Below are 17,686 nucleotides of genomic sequence, written 5' to 3' on the forward strand. Positions count from 1 at the left end.
TTGGGAACATGTTTGTTTCTATGTATTTTTATTTTTATATTCTTTTTTAATTTTTTGTATTTTTTAATTTTTTTTAAATACGAAATTTATTATCCAATTGGTTTCCATACAACACACAGTGCTCATCCCAACAGATGCCCTCCTCAATACCCATGACCCACCCTTCCCTGCCTCTAACCCTCCATCAACCCTCAGTTTGTTCTCAGTTTTTAAGATTCTCTTATGTTTTGGCTCCCTCCCTCTCTAACTTTTTTTTTCCTTCCCCTCCCCCATGGTCTTCTGTTAAGTTTCTCAGGATCCACATAGTGAAAACATATGGTATCTGTCTTTCTCTGTATGACTTATTTCACTTAGCATAACACTCTCCAGTTCCATCCATGTTGCTACAAAATGCCATATTTCATTCTTTCTCATTGCCTCATAGTATTTCATTGTGTATATAAACCACAATTTCTTTATCCATTCATCAGTTGATGGACATTTAGGCTCTTTCCATAATTTGGCTATTGTTGAGATGCTGCTATAAACATTGGGGTGCAAGTGCCCCTATGCATCAGCACCCCTGTATCCCTTGGGTATATTCCTAGCAGTGCTATTGCTGGATCATAGAGTAGATCTATTTTTAATTTTTTGAGGAAACTCCACACTGTTTTCCAGAGCATCTGCAATAGTTTGCATTCTCACTAACAGTGCAAGAGAGTTCCCATTTCTCCACATCCTTCTCAGCATCCATAGTCTCCTGATTTGTTCATTTTAGCCACTCTGACTGCCGTGAGGTTGTATTTCAGTGTGGTTTTGATTTGTATTTCCCTGGTGAGGAACGACGCTGAGGATCTTTTCATGTGCCTGTTGGCCATCTGGATGTCTTCTTTAGAGAAGTGTCCATTCATGTCTTCTGCCCATTTTTTCACTGGATTATTTGTTTTTTGGGTGTGGGGTTTGGTGAGTTCTTTATAGATTTTGGATACTAGCCCTTTGTCTGATATGTCATTTGCAAATATCTTTTCTCAATCCTTAATTGCCTTTTAGTTTGTAGATTGTTTCCTTTGCAGTGCAAAAGCTTTTTATCTTCATGAGGTCCCAATAGTTCATTTTTGCTTTTAATTCCCTTGCTTGTGGGGAAGTGTCAAGTAAGAAATTGCTGGAGCTGAGGTTAGAGAGGTTTTTAACTGCTTTCTCCTCTAGGGTTTTGGTGGTTTCCTTTCTCACATTCAGGTCCTTTGTCCATTTTGAATTTATTTTTGTGAATTGTGTAAGAAAGTGGTCTAGATTCATCCTTCTGCATGTTGCTTAACCATTTGTTAAAGAGACTGTCTTCTTTCCATTAGATATTCCTTCGTGCTTTGTCAAAGATTAGTTGGCCATACTTGTGTGGGTCCAATTCTGGAGTCTCTATTCTATTCCATTGTCTATGTGTCTGTTTTTGTACCAATATCATGCTGTCTTGATGATTACAGCTTTGGAGTAGAGGCTAAAGTCTGGGATTGTAATGCCTCCTGCTTTGGTCTCCTTCTTCAAAATTACGTTGGCTATTCGGGGTCTTTTGTGGTTCCATACAAATTTTCAGATTGTGTGTTCTAGCTTCAAAAGAATGCTGGTGCAACTTTGATTGGGATTGCATTGAATGTGTAGATTACTTTGGGAAGTATACACATTTTAACAATATTTATTCTTGCAATCCATGAGCACGGAATGTTTTTCCATTTCTTTATATCTTCTTCAATTTCCTTCATAAGCTTTCTATAGTTTTCAGCATACAGATCTTTTACATCTTTGGTTAGGTTTATTTCCTAGATATTTTATGCTTCTTGGTGCAATTGTGAATGAGATCAGTTTCTTTATTTGTCTTTCTGTTGCTTCATTATTAGTGTATAAGCATGCAACTGATTTCTGTACATTGATTTTGTATCCTGCGACTTTGCTGAATTCATGTATCAGTTTTAGTAGACTTTTGGTGAAGTCTATTGGGTTTTCCATGTATAATATCGTGTCATCTGCAAAAAGTGAAAGCTTGACTTTACCTGTGCCAATTTTGATGCCTTTGATTTCATTTTGTTGTCTGATTGCTGATGCTAGAACTTCCAACACTATGTTAAACAACAGCGGCAACAGTGGACATCCCTATCATGTTTCTGATCTCAGGGGGATACCTCTCAGTTTTTCCCCATTGAAGATGATGTTAGCTGTGGGCTTTTCATAAATGGCTTTTATGATGTTTAAGTATGTTCCTTCTATCCTGCCCTTCTTGAGGGTTTTTATTAAGAAAGATACTGAATTTTGTCAAATGCTTTTTCTGCATCGATTGACAGGATCATATGGTCCTTTTCTTTTCTTTTATTAATGTGATGTATCACATTGATTGATTTGCGAATGTTGAACCAGCGCTGCAGCCCAGGAATGAGTCCTCCTTGATCATGGTGAATAATTCTTTTTATATGCTGTTGAATTCGATTTGCTAGTGTCTTGTTGAGAAGTTTTGCTTCCATATTCATCAGGGATATTGGACTGTAGTTCTCTTTTTTTTGTTGGGTCTCTGTCTGGTTTAGGAATCAAAGTAATGCTGGCTTCATAGAATGAGTCTGGAAGTTTTCCTTCCCTTTCTATTTTTTGGAACATCTTGAGAAGGATAGGTATAATCTCTGTTTTAAATGTCTGGTAGAATTCCCCAGGGAAACTATCTGGTCCTGGACTCTTATTTGTTGGGCGATTTTTGATAACTGATTCAATTTCTTCGCTGGTTATGGGTCTGTTCAAGTTTTCTATTTCTTCCTGTTTGAGTTTTGGAAGTGTGTGTGTGCTTAGGAATTTGTCCATATCTTCCAGGTTGTCCAGTTTGTTGGCGTATAATTTTTTATAGTATTCCCTGATAATTGCTTGTATTTCTGAGAGATTGGTCGTAATAATTCCATTTATTCATGATTTTATCTATTTGGGTCATCTCCCTCTTCTTTTTGAGAAGCCTGGCTAGAGGTTTATCAATTTTTAAACCAACTCTTTGTTTCATTGATCTGCTCTGCTGTTTGTTTTTTTTTTTTAGATTCTATATTGTTTCTTTCTGCTCTGATCTTTATTATTTCTCTTCTGCTGGGTTTGGAATGTCTTTGCTGCTCTGCTTCTATGTCCCTTAGGTGTGGTTAAATTTTGTATTTGGAATTTTTCTTGTTTCTTGAGATAGGCCTGGATTGCAATGTATTTTCCTCTCAGGACACTCTTTGCTGAATCCCAAAGCATATGGATTGTTGTATTTTCATTTTCATTTGTTTCCATATATTTTTAAATTTCTTCCCTAATTGCCTCGTTGACTCATTCATTGTTTAGTAGGGTTTTCTTTATCCTCCCTGCTTTTGGAGGTTTTCCAGACTTTTTCCTGTGGTTGATTTCAAGTTTCATAGCATTGTTGTCTGAAAGCGTGCATGGTATGATCTCAATTATTTTATACTTATTAAGGGCTGTTTTGCGACCCAGTATGTGATCTATCTTGGAGAATGTTCCATGTGCACTCGAAAAGAAAGTATATTCTGTTGCTTTAGGGTGCAGAGTTCTAAATATATCTGTCAAGTCCATCTGACCCAATGTATCATTCAGGGCCCTTGTTTCTTTATTGATATGTGTCTAGATGATTTATCCATTGCTTTAAGTACAGTATTAAATTCCCCATTCCCACATTCTTATCAATAAGGTTGCTTATGTTTGTGATTAACTGTTTTATATGTTTGGGGACTCCCATATTCAGTGCATAGACATTTATAATTGTTAGCTCTTCCTGATAGATAGTCCCTTTAATTATTATATAATGCCCTTCTTCATCTCTTGTTACAGCCTTTAATTTAAAGTCTAGTTTGTCTGATATAAGTATGGCTACTCCAGCTGTCTTTTGACTTCCAGTAGCATGATAGATAGTTCTCCATCCACTCACTTTCAATTTCAAGGTGTCCTCAGTTCTAAAATGAGTCTATTGTAGACAGAAAATAGATAGGTCTTGTATTTGTATCCATTCTGATACCCTTATGTGTTTTGGTTGGAACATTTAGTCCATTTACATTCAGTGTTATTATTGAAACATATGGGTTTAGAGGTATTGTGATTTCTGTAGGTTTCATGCTTGTAGTGATGTCTCTGGTACTTTGTGGTCCTTGCAACATTTCACTCTCAGAGTCCCCCTTTAGGATCTCTTGTAAGGCTGGTTTAGTGGTGATGAATTCCTTCAGTTTTTGTTTGTTTGGGAAAACCTTTATCTCTCCTTCTATTCCGAATGACAGACTTGCTGGATAAAGGATTCTTGGCTTCATATTTTTTTATGTTCATCACATTGAAGATTTCCTGCCATTCCTTTCTGGCCTGCCAAGTTTCAGCAGATAGGGCTGCCACTAGTCTTATCGGTCTCCCTTTGTAGGTTAGAGCTTGTTTATCCCTAGCTGCTTTCAGAATTCTCTCTTTATCCTTGTATTTTGCCAGTTTCACTATGATATGTCATGCAGAAGATCGATTCAAGTTATGTCTGAAGGGAGTTCTCTGTGCTTCTTGAATTTCAATGCTTTTTTCCTTCCCCAGATCAGGGAAGTTCTCAGCTATGATTTGTTCAAGTACACCTTCAGCCCCTTTTTCTCTCTCTTCCTCTTCTGGAATTCCCATTATACGGATATTGTTTCATTTGATTGCATCACTTAATTCTCTAATTCTCCCCTCATACTCCTGATTTTTTTTATCTCTCTTTTTCTCAGTTTCTTCTTTTTCCATAATTTTATCTTCCAATTCACCTATTCTCTCCTCTGCCTCTTCAATACGTGCTGTGGTCACCTCCATTTTATTTTGTACCTCATTTATAGCAGTTTTTATCTCCTCTTTAGCTCCTTAGTCCCCTGATCTCTGTAGCAATAGATTCTCTGCTGTCCTGTATACTTTTATCAAGCCCAGCGATTAGTTTTATGACTATAATTCTAAATTCTTATTCTGTTATATTGTTTAAATTGTTTTGGATCAATTAGTTAGCTGTCGCTACTTCCTGGAGTTTCTTTTGAGGATAATTCTTCTGTTTCATCATTTTGGGTATTCCCCGGGGTGCTCCAAACTACAGGACACTTCCCCTGTACTGTCCAGAGTAACTTGTGTTGGTGGGTGGGGCCATAGTCAGACGCAATGTCTGCTCCCAGCCCACCGCAGGGCCACAGTCAGACTGGTGTGTACCTTATCTTCCCCCTCTCCCAGGGGCAAGACTCATTGTGGAGTGGTGTGGCCCCTGTCTGGGCTATTTGCACATTTTCAGGCTTGTTGTGCTGCTTCGATGGGATCTGGCATATTAACCAGGGTGGATCTGCACGGTGCACAAGGGTGGGAGCAGCAGGGTTAGCTTGCTTTGCTGTGGGTGGTCCCCTGCAGGAGGGACCCTGCAGCACTGGGAGGGAAGCAAACCTATTGGAGGGATGTATCCACAGAAGCATAGTCTTGGGTGTTTGCATGGTGTAAGCAAGTTCATTGATGGGAACTGGTTCCCTTTGAATTTCGGCTGGGGGTTTGGAGAGGGAGACAGCACTTGCCAGCACCTTTGTTCCCCTGGTGAGCTGAGCTCTGTGTCCTGGGGCTCAACAATTGTCCCTCCTTGTGTCCTCTCACTCTCCCCACTCTCCAAGAGCAGAGCTGTTGACTTTTAACATTCCAGATATTAAGTCCTGCTGGCTGTCAGAACTCACATTGTCTGGCCCCTCCACTTTTGCAATCCATACTTGGGGCTCTGCCTTGCCTGGGCGGGCTGCCCTTCCACTGCCCTGGCTCCCTCCAACCAGTCTATGTAGCATGTACCGCCTCTCCGCCCTTCCTTCCCTCTTCCGTGGGCCTCTTGTCAATGCTTGGCTCCAGAGAGTCTGTTCTGCTAGTCTTCTGGTGGTTTTCTGGGTTATTTAGGCAGATGTGGGTGGAATCTAAGTGATCAGCAGGTGATATCAGCGTCCTCCTATGCCATCATCTTCTCTCTGTCTCATCCCATGTATTTTTAAAATTTCTTCATTAATTTCCTTGTTGACCCATTCATTCTTAAGTAGGATGTTATTTAGTCTCCGTGTATTTATTGTCTTGCCAAACTTTTTCTTGTGGTTGACTTTAAGTTTCATAGCTTTGTGGTTGGAAAGTATGTGTGGTATGATGTCAAACTTTTTGTACTTGTTTAGGGTTGATTTGTCACCCAGTATGTGATCTATTCTGGATAATGTCCCATGTGGTCTCAAAAAAATGTTTATTTTGCTGCTTTAGGATGAATGTTCTGAGTATATCTGTTAAGTCCATCTGGTCCAGTGTGTCATTCAAAGCTATGGTATCCTTCTCGATTTTATGCTTAGATAATCTGTCCGTTGCTGTAGGTGGAGTGTTAAAGTCTTTTACTATTATTGTATTATTACCTATGAGTTTCTTTATGTTTATTACTAGTTGTTTTATATATTTGGGTGATTCCATGTTGGATGCATAAATATTTATAATTTTTAGATCTTGTTGGATAAACCCCTTTATTGTGATATAGTGTTCTTTTACATCTCTTGTTATAGTCTTTGTTTTAATATCTAGTTTGTCTGATATAAATCCTGTGCTAGATTCTCTAAACCACTGTGGTGGCCTGGGGCTGGGCACAAATTGCGATGATGAGTGCACACACCTAGGCTCATCATGTAATTGTGGCTAAGGGTGTGCATATGGGAATAGTGTGGCAGCTGGGCTCTGCATGCAAACGTAGCTGTGCACCCAGCGTTTGTGTGGGCATGTGGGCAGCTTTAACAAAACTTACCCTCAGCCTTGTGCCAAGGCTACAAGAGGTGTCCATGCAACCTTATCTCCTACAGGTGGCTCTGGGTTTATGCACTTGGAAAGTGGCACCTGCCATGTTCCTCCTTTTCAAAGTCCCCCCAGCACACTTAAAATTGGTATGAACAGATATGTTTCCTGTTTGCTCCCTGGCATTGTGTAAAGTGCCGTTTTTATCTTGCTTCTCCATGCAAGCTGCTATCTCTTTAAGGGCAGCAATCCAGCTATCCTTTGACCTCAGGACTCATTCAGTGCTGAGTTAGCTGTCTCTTAAAGTTCCAGGCCCCAAGGCCCACTGGTTTTAAAAACTCATGGAATTCAGCCTTTCTTGTTTTTAAAGCCAGTTTTTATGGGGATTAGTCTTCCCTGTGTGAGCTCCTTCATGCGATGTCTCATTTTTCTGAAGACAGCCTCCCTCCAACTTTCTGACCTTCCTAACACTTCATGTGCAGCTTCTTCCCTATATTTAGTTGTAGAGTTTGTTCTGCCAGTCTTTGGTTTGCTTTGCTGGTTAATTGACTTGGATGTGGATTGTATATAGTTGTAAATGTGGTATGGGGTGAGTTCAAGGTCCTCTTACTCCACCGTCTTCCCAAACTTCCCCCCAAAATAGGCAAAGATACATACAAGCATAAAAAAAACATGAAGTATATAAGAAAAAAATGGTTAATGTTATTTCATCAAAATTAAAAACATTTCTCTTCAAGAGTTACCATTAATTAAATGAAAACACTAGCCATAGACTGGGAGAAAATATTTGCAAAGTACATATCAAAGGACTCTAAACCAGACTATATAAAGATCTCTTACTATTCATTAATTTTTAAAAATGGCTGACCAATTAAAATGGACCAGACTTGAATAAAAACTTTACAAAAGTAAATATTTTGACTAATTAGCACGTGAGAAATTCTCAACAGACAAAAATAATAGCACTTCAAACAAGCTATAATGGCTAGAGTTAAAAAGACTGATAACACGAAATGTTAGTAAGGATGTGGAGCAACTGGAATGCTCATTCAATGCTTGTGGGAGTGTAAAATGAAAGTACCACTTTGGAAAACAGTTTGGATATCTATATGTATAGCTGTATCTATGTGTATATATTTATTTATATCATCTATATATCATCTATATCTGTATATCTACTTGTACCTTATGATCCACTCATTCATTGAAGAGAAATGGAAAAATAAGCTCACAAAATTTTGTATAATAATGCCCAAGGCAGTGTTATTCACAGTAGCTAAAGACTATAAACAATCACTATGTCTTTAAACACATGAAAAGATAAATAAATTGTAATGTGTCCATAAAATAGAATACTGCTCATCAGTGAAAATTAATTCACAACCAACATACATAATAACAAAAATATAAATGAATATTTTTTGAGTCAATGAAACCAATTACAAAGGAACACATTGTATTTATTTCCATTTTTAAGTCCTAGAACACTAAAAACTTATCTATGGTGTAAAAAGTGGGATGATGATTGCCTCTGGGGGTCTGGAGACTGACTGGAAAAATCTATGATGAAAGTTAATGAAGTGATAAAATTGTTGTATACCTTAATTAGGTTGGTTATTACAAAGGTGTATCTATTTTTAAAACCTCATTAATTCTACACTTTGAAATTTGAATATTTTACTTCATGTAAATTACATTTTTTAAAGAAAAGGGCCAGAAGAATAATGAAAAGGAAAAAATATGAGGCGTACCATCTGTATTATAACTAAAATAATTCTGATACTATGATGTTTTGACCTCTGGATGGGGAGAAACTACCCCTCCTGAAACTAGCCAATATTTAGTATTAGCAAAGAGCTCATCAGGGATGGTGTTTTGATATACAAAATAACCAGTTCAAAGACACACCTCCTCTATTTGGCCCACTCATCCCAGGAGGCAATATTCCTCTGCTTTAATCATCCCATGGCCAGGTGCCAGGCAACTAGGGACAAACCCTGAGAGTCCAATGAAATCATTCAAACTAGACAGCCCCAAGCTGCTCACCTTTCCCAAGTTTGTTTTTCTTGCAGAAATCCCAATAAATACAGTGGCCCAAACCTTCCCTTTGCTCTTGTCTTCTACTTCCTGAACACCCAGGTGTATTTCCATGTAGCACATCATGGCATGGCATGCCTTCTGTCTCTAGAATCTGTGAGTATAGTGAATTTTCTTTCTCCTGAGCCTCTCCTCTGTCTTCTTATGTGGCCTTATATGAATAACCATTTTATATAAGAATACAAAACACAGGCTATCCAGATATGTAAACATAGTATAAATGCTAAGTAATTAAATTAGCATGATATTAACAGATAGATTAACCATTTGAAAAAACTACAAATTCCAGACATAAATTTAAGAACATGTGGTAATAGTGTACTTAAACTTTGTAATACATGGTTTTGGGACAACTGGGTTGTAATTTGGAAAAGAAAGCAAAAGCCATAGCTCAAACCATACCACAAAGCAGTCCAAAGATTGATAGAATTGACTACATGAAGCATTTAAAACTTTTATTAAAAAATACCCTATGCGAGGTCAAAAGACAAATGGCAAACTGAAGGAATACAATTTGTGTCACAAAAAGAGATCTAATATTTCCAACATAAATAAGTCTCATAAAATTCATAAAAAAGACTAACAATTCAATATGAAATGTGGGGAAAACATTAACAGACGATTCACAGTATAAGAAATAGCAATGTTCCTGAAAATATTGAAGATGCACAACCTCACTCATAATAACAGAATTTTAAAATAAACTACAGTGAAATGCCACTTCTTTTTTTATTATAGCACACTCAATAATATAGTGAGAAGACAGTTATTCTCACATGTAACTGGTGGGAAAAGCAAAATAATACACCTATGGGGTAGAATTTGGTTCTATCTGTGAACAATTTAAAGGTATATATCTTTTGGCTCAGCATTTCCGCTTCTGGAAACAATCCTACAGAACGCAAACACAAAAACACATATCATACAGAATATGTGCAAGGTTATTCATTACAAGATTATTTGTAATAATCCAAGATTGAAAACGATTCAGTGGACAACTATGGTACACTTGTAAAATTAGCCATGCTTTATCCACAGAATGGAATATAATACAGCTATTAATAAATGATAAGGTATATCCCTATGTACTGCAAAGACTCCAGGATATATCAAGTGAAAAAAAGGAAACTACAGAGCAATGTTTAAAGCATGCTATCTTTTGTGTAAAATGGGAATAAAGTATGAGTATTCAAGTTTGCTTGTATTTGCATTAAGAAATAAAAATACATATAAATAAACCTACTAAAAATAGTATGTTCTCACTTCAGCAGCACATATACTAAAAATTGGAAATAAATCAAGAAGATTAGCATGGTGCCTGCACAGGGATGTTACACAAATTCATGAAGTCTCCCAATTTGAGGAAAAGAAATGGACATCCACATTCATGAAGGTAAAATGTCCTAAAAAAGTATCAACCAAAGTATTATACTAGACATATTATAATTAAATTGTCCCAAGTCAAGGACAAAGAGAGAATTTTGAAAATGGCAAGAGAAAATCGATCTCAAAGGAAGAAGAGTGGGAGAATCTTGAGCTCACCTCCCACAAACACACTGAGGCAACAACTACATGTATTACAACTCACTATGTAAACAACCTGAAGACTGGCAGAACAGGTCTTTCATGACTACTCTTGGAGAGGTCACATCAAAAAAGGTAGGAGAGGTAGAGATGCGATTGAAAACCAAACCTCCAGCGTGACTAAACACAAGTGGGAGGGACATCATGAACATGGAGGACTGGGAGGATCAGACCCCATACCTGGCACATTCTGGCCATGGGGACCATCACTGGGAAACTGATGCCTCATAATACTGGGCTTTGAAAATAAGTGGAGATTAACTCTAAAAGCTTTAAAAATCAGGGAGGACAACTCCAGGAGAACTGGAGGGCTACAGGAAATGGAGTCTCTGGGCTTAAAAGCCAGCACCCTCTATGGTTTAATTGAAAATAATTTTATACACACAGATGTACACACACAAATCTGCATATGTGTATGTGAAACAACACACATAAATATATGGACCTTATGAAGCATCAAAAGAACTAATGTTCACAGATAGGTCTTTCAGGCCTACAACCCAGAGAAGTAACTAATCACAAATTACATTGCTTAGCGATTTTAAGAAATAAGATAAAATGTAATAATGACCATTCTTTCACACAATATGAGTCTTCTGGACAGCATTTGCCAAGCAGGGGTATAATACTAATAGAAATAGTACAATTCTCATCTTTCTACTAAATATTTGTCAGCTACTGGCAGCATCATGGTGTTTGTATTTACTAGTCATTGCTGATGGTTCCCAGAAAGAATTTCTCAGGGTTAATTTGAGAAAATTTGTATTTTAGAAAACCTCATATCTCCATATTCTCCCTGGTTCTCTTGAGGTCCTCGTTATACAGGTCAAGAATTCTCTAATAACATGCCAAATGCCTAAGCGTATAGACCTAAGTCACACTCAAAGACTGGGTCTAGATCTAAGATAGAGCTTCTGGATTTTTAACAAAACCTACAGAGAATTCAGATGTAGCTAATCTATGGAACTCACTTTTACAAACACTATTGTAGAGGTATTTCTCTATTTTATCTTCTCTTTTTTCTCAACTCAAACTTCTTTTAGGGTGGAGAAGTAAGTTTAGTCTTAATTACTGGATAGTAGTCATTGCTATAGTACTTTCTAAAGCACCATTTAGGGTCCTTCAAGAATGAGTTGTCCTCCAGTGAAACTCAAACCACACCTAAGGGATTACTCTATGCCAAGGATAGCTTGATGAGTAACATTCATTTTGTGGTCAGCTGACTCAGGTCCCATTCTTGTGTATATTCTATTTAATATTGAATATTCTATCCCTTTCTGAAGTGGTATGACCCTCTAAAAGGTCTTAGGCCTTGATGTCCAGGTTATTTCTGACTGAGCAATCAATTTCTGACATAGCAGTGCTATTTATTTTTCTGTGAATTGAAGAAAAAAGAATAGTGTCTACTGATATTGCCTTCCCATAGAATTTTCTGTGCAAGTAATTTTGCATTTAACTTTCCAAAGCCTTTACTTTTTAATGTATATGTTTAGTTTGTTAGTTATCTAGCTAGTTAGTTAAACGAAGCTTTGTCACAGATATTTAGATGCTTTACCAATTTAGTGCAAACCAATCAAGACAGGTTTTAAATATTCTACTCTCCAATTACAATATTATAGAAGTTTATTTACAGTTTTGTTTGTTTTTTGTACTCAAGTACAGTTAAATCTTTAACAATCCAAGATTGTGGGGAAGTGGATGAAATAAATGTAGTAGGTGTGGTGATGAAAACTTTAGCTCTACTTATTATAGTGACTTTAGCTGAATTCCAAAACTGTTTTATTTTCTAATGACAATTAACCTTTTATCAATAATATCTTTGTCCAAGGTTCATTGGATACATTGTACCAAAATGAAAAGCATCTTTATCAAGGTAGAATTAAGTGTCTGGGTAGGCAGCTGAAACATAGTAGGTACATTAGTATGGGAGAAGAATTTTTACTATTGAAACTGCTTATGTAATACTGACAAAATGCCAGACCCCAGTGTTTATGATGGTGATAGAAGAAGCAGTTTTAAAAATCTGTACTCAAATGTTCATAGCAGATTTACTTTTAATCACCAAAAGCTGGAAACAATTGAATGTCTTTCAATGGATAAATGCTTAAATAAATTGTGTACATTCATACCATGGGTGTTACCATAATAAAAAGGAATAAACTATGGCTATACACAATTTGGATAAATCTCTAAAGAATTATGCCAATTATTCCCCCAAAAAAGTTAATACCAAAAGGTTACATGTATTTGCCATTTACGGGTGTGAAGGCTGTAGGTAGTTGGGTAGAGTTATTAAAAGAAAGCATGAGGAATCTTTGCAGCATTTTATATCTTGACTGTGGTGGTGATCACACAAACCTACACCTATCACAAAATTACATAGAACTATATATATGGGCGTGTGCATGCACACACACACACACACACACAGCTGAATATGTGTAAAACTGGTGAAAGCTGGACAAAATCAGTGGATTGTATTAAAGTCAAAATCCTGGTTTTGGTATTGTACTATAGATCTGCAAGATGTTACCACTGGGGGAAACTTGGTGAATAGTATGTAGGATCTCTCTGTATTTATGCTTCCAATTGTATGTAAACCCACAATTACTTCAAAATAAAAAGTTTTTAAAAATCTGTGAAAAATAAAAGCAGAGTTCATGATTCAAGTTTTTTTAATTAACTGTTCTATGTTAGCTTTCATTCCTAATCAAAACGTGGACTCATCAGAAATTAAAGTTTTTCACTTTTATTTTAAACCAGGGTAGATTGAATTATAGATAATAGTTATAAAACAATCCAAACTAGAATTTGGAAAAATAATATTTTGAAAGGGTTTGATTTCAGGAATTTTCTTCAAACTATTGGATCTAAATCAATGAGCACTGATTTTGTTTTTTTTTTGTTGTTGTTGTTAATGAGTGTTCAACAAAGTTAACTAAATGCCAGGCAAGCATTATCATTATTTCATTCATATAGGAACCCTATGAAATGGTTTCCCCCTCTTCTCCACATTACATAATTAAAGAAAATAAGGCTCTGAAAATCTAAATAATTTATTCAAAGTTATCAGGTAGACTTATCCCTCTCCTTAGAGCACATCTATCATTGTCTCCCGGGGACAAAAGAGCCAGCAGGTGCCATTTCCCTCCTTCACCCTTCAGCATAGGTGTAGAGACACCTGCTGATGGTAGCTAATCCAGACACTGGCTATTTAGCCTGCTTTGCTCCAAATCCCACACCTCTGCACCCTGGCATGACTTTCCATCTGGGTCAATCCTGTAACAGTCCCAGTATGGCAAGACTCTTTCCCAGAGAACCAGTGCAGGTTCCTGCAACACCAGGTCCCTGAAATTTGTAGTTTTTAAAGTCAGCATCCCTGGCTGGGACAGACCCCAAGGTGCACTGTGATGCTTCAAATGGGCAACCAACCCAGAGGCAGACAGTCTGAAAACAGCAATCTGAAAAACACATAGGATGCACAAGTGGAAATTATTCATTCCCCTGGAAGTGTTTCCCTAACATCAGCAAGCATGGACTCCCGTCTCCAGAGACAAAGAGGTGAATTGGAACAATTTTACTCCCCTACCCTTCAGCATAAACTAGCTTCAGTAAAGAGCACAGGGCCAACACTAGTTGCCTTACCTGCTTACACCAGGTCCTGCCCCTCTGCACTTTGTTGTGCTTTTTTTGGGCAAGTGTGCTTAAGGACTAGCATGGGCCCCTTCCCCGTAAGACCAGCACAAAACTTCACACACAACAGCTCTACTGACCATAGAGCTCTATAAAGCTTCAGTCTTAGTAGAAATAGCATCAGATCTCTTTTAATGAGCAGAGCAGAACACACCTAGTTAAAACTTGCCATGCTCTGGCCAAGGTCCAAACACCGCCCATTGAAGGCAAGGTGAACATGTGCATAAGACTGAGCTGAGGGATACAGCAGCCAAAACACAGCAACAGAGTGCATGCAGCACACACCAGAGACACTTTCTAAAGCACTAGGGCCTGGACAGTATATGACTTGTTCTTTATAAAACCATTACTCTCATGAGCAGGAAATAGAACAGGATTTTCTGACACAGAGAAGAAGGCAAAAAGACCTAGACAAAATGCCAAGGTAGAGGAATTCATCCCAAGAGAAAGAATAAGAAATGGTCACAGTCAGGGATCTAATTGTAACAGATATAACTATGATTGGTCCAGAATTTAAAGCAACAACCATAAGGATACTAGCTGGGTGTGAGAAAAGCATAGAAGACATCAGAGAGTCCCTTACTGCAAAAAGAAAAGACCTAAAAACTAGTCAGGCCAAAAAAAAAAAATGCTATAACTGAGATGTGAAACTGTCTGGATGTAATGACCATAAAGATTGAAGAAGCAGAGGAACAAATAAGTGATATAGAAGATAGAATTAATGAAAATAATGAAGGTGAACAAAAGAGAAAAAGAAAAATTTAGGATCACAAGAATAGACAGGGAATTCAGTGACTCCATTCAATGTAATAACATTCATATCCTAGAAGTTTCAGAAGAGAACAGAGAAAAGGGGGCAGAACGTATATTTGAGGAAATAATAGCTGAAAGCTTCTCTAATATAGGGAAAGAAACAGACATTCAAGTCCAAGAGGCGTAGACAACTACCATCAAAATCAACAAAAGCAGGCCAACATCAAGACTATTGTAAACAAATTTGCAAAAAATAGAGATAAAGAACAAATACTAAAGCAGCAAGACAAAAAAAATGTCCTTAACTTACAAAGGAAGATCCATAAGGCTAGCAGCAGATCTTTCAAAAGAAACTCGGCAAGAAAAAAAGGGAGTGGCATGATACATTCAAAGTGCTGAAAGGGAACAATTTGCAGACAAGAATACTCTGTCTAGCAAGGCTATCATTCTCAAGAAAGTTTCCAAGAGAAACAAAATCTAAAGGGGTCAGTGACCACTAAATCAGCCCTGGAAGAAATATTAAAAGGGACTCTTTGGGTGCGAAGGAAAAACTAAAAGCAACAAACACTAGAGAGGAACAAAGAAAATCTCTAGAAACAAAGACAAAAAAAGTAATAAATATGGAACAAAATGCATATCAATAATTACTCTGAATGTAAATAGATTAAACACTCTAATTAAAACACATAAGGTGTCAGAATGTATTTAAAAAAACAAGACCAATCAATATTCTGGATGCAAGAGACTCATTTTGTACCTAAAGACACCTGTAGTGTGAAAGTGAGAGGATAGAGACATATTTATCATGCTAAGGCATGTCAAAAGAAAGCCAGAGTAGCAATACTTATATCAGACAAATAAGATTTTAAACCAAAGACTGTAACAAGAGATGAAGAAGGGAAATATATCATAATGGAAGTCAATCCAATAATATCTAACAATTGTAAATACATATGCCCTCAAAGTGGAAGCACCTAAGTTTATAAAACAATTAAAAACAAATGTGAAGGAACTTATTGATAATAATACAATACTAGTAGAGGGCTTTAACACCCCACCTACAGCAATGGGCAGATTATCTAAACAGAAAATTAGCAAGGAAACAATGGCTTTGAATGACACACTAGTCCTGATGGACTTAACACAAGTATTCAAAATATTTTATCCTAAAGCAGCAGAATAGACATTCTTTCGAAGGGCACATGGGACATTCTCCAGAAGATATTACATAGTGTCACAAATCAGGCCTTAACAAGTACAAGATGATTGTGATCATACCAGGCTTATTTCCAGACACAACACTATGAAATTTGAAGTCAACCACAAGAAAAAAAATTGAAAAGACCACAAATATATGGAAATTAAAGAATATGCTACTAAGGAATGAATAGGTCAACGAGGAAATTCAAGAAGAAATAAAAAGTAAATGAAAACAAATGAAAATAAAAATATGAAAGTCCAGAACCTTTGGGATGCAGCAAAGGCAGCCATAAAGACAGAATCATAGGGACACCTGGGCGGCTCCGTCGGTTAAGCGTCCGACTTCGGCTCAGGTCATGATCTCACGGTTTGTGAGATGGAGCCCTGCATCGGGCTCTGTGCTGACATCTCAGAGCCTGGAGCCTGCTTCGGATTCTGTGTCTCCCCATCTCTCGGCCCCTCCCCTGCTCATGCTCTGTCTCTCTGTCTCTTAATAATAATAAATGTTAAAAAAATTAAAAGAAAATAAAGAGAGAATTATATAGCAATACAGGTCTACCTCAAGAGGTAAGAAAAATCCCAAATGAACAACCTAATCTTACACTTAAAGGAACTAGAAAAAGAACAATAAATAAATCAAAAAGTCATCAGAAGAGGGGAAATAATAAAGATTAAAGCAGAAATAAATGATATAGAAACAAAAAATAGAAAAAAATCAATGAAACTAGGAGCTGCTTCTTTGAAAAGTTAAAATTGATAAACCCTAGCCAGACTTATTTTAAAAAGGACCCAAATAAAGAAAATCACCAATGAGAGAAGATAAATAACAAACAACACCACAGAAATACAAACAGGTTTTTTTTTAATTTTTTTTTCAACGTTTATTTTTTTGGGGACAGGAAGAGACAGAGCATGAACGGGGGAGGGGCAGAGAGAGAGGGAGACACAGAATCGGAAACAGGCTCCATGCTCTGAGCCATCAGCCCAGAGCCCAACGCGGGGCTGGAACTCACGGACTGCGAGATCGTGACCTGGCTGAAGTCGGACGCTTAACTGACTGCGCCACCCAGGCGCCCCCAAACAGTTTTCACAGAATATTATGAAAAATGATATGCGACCAAGTAAGACAATCTGGAAGCAATGGATAAATTCTTAGAAACATATCAACTGCCAAAAGCAAAACAGGAGGAAATAGAAAATTGGAACACAATGATAGCCAGAAAATGAATTGGTAATCAAAAATCTCCCAACAAACAAAAGCCCAGGGCCAGATGGCTCCCCAAGGGAATTATACCAAGCACTTGAAGAAGAGTTAATACCTATTCTTCTCAAACTACTCCAAAAAAATAGAAATGGAAGGAAAACTTCCAAACTCATTCTAAGAAGCCAGCTTTTCCCTGTTCCAAAACCAAAGACTCCACTAAAAGCAAAATACAGACCAATATCTCTGATGAACATGGATGCAAAAATTCTCAGCAAAATATTAGGAAAGGAAATCCCACACTACATTAAAAGAATCATTCACCAAAATCAAATGAAATTGATTCATAGGCTTCAAGTGTGGTTCAATATTCACAAATGAATCATCATGATACACCACATT

General features: G+C 37.2%; 1 non-coding gene across 1 annotated transcript; it reads left to right on the forward strand.

The window, feature by feature from the left end:
- Nucleotides 1-10,108: 10,108 nt before the first annotated feature.
- LOC113597504 (U6 spliceosomal RNA) lies at nt 10,109-10,216 on the forward strand. Its single transcript, XR_003418272.1, has one exon. It is a non-coding gene; the product is annotated as a U6 spliceosomal RNA (small nuclear RNA).
- The last annotated feature ends 7,470 nt before the right edge of the window (nt 10,217-17,686 follow it).

The sequence above is a fragment of the Acinonyx jubatus genome, chromosome X, assembly GCF_027475565.1.
Source record: "Acinonyx jubatus isolate Ajub_Pintada_27869175 chromosome X, VMU_Ajub_asm_v1.0, whole genome shotgun sequence".
Lineage (NCBI taxonomy): Eukaryota > Metazoa > Chordata > Mammalia > Carnivora > Felidae > Acinonyx > Acinonyx jubatus.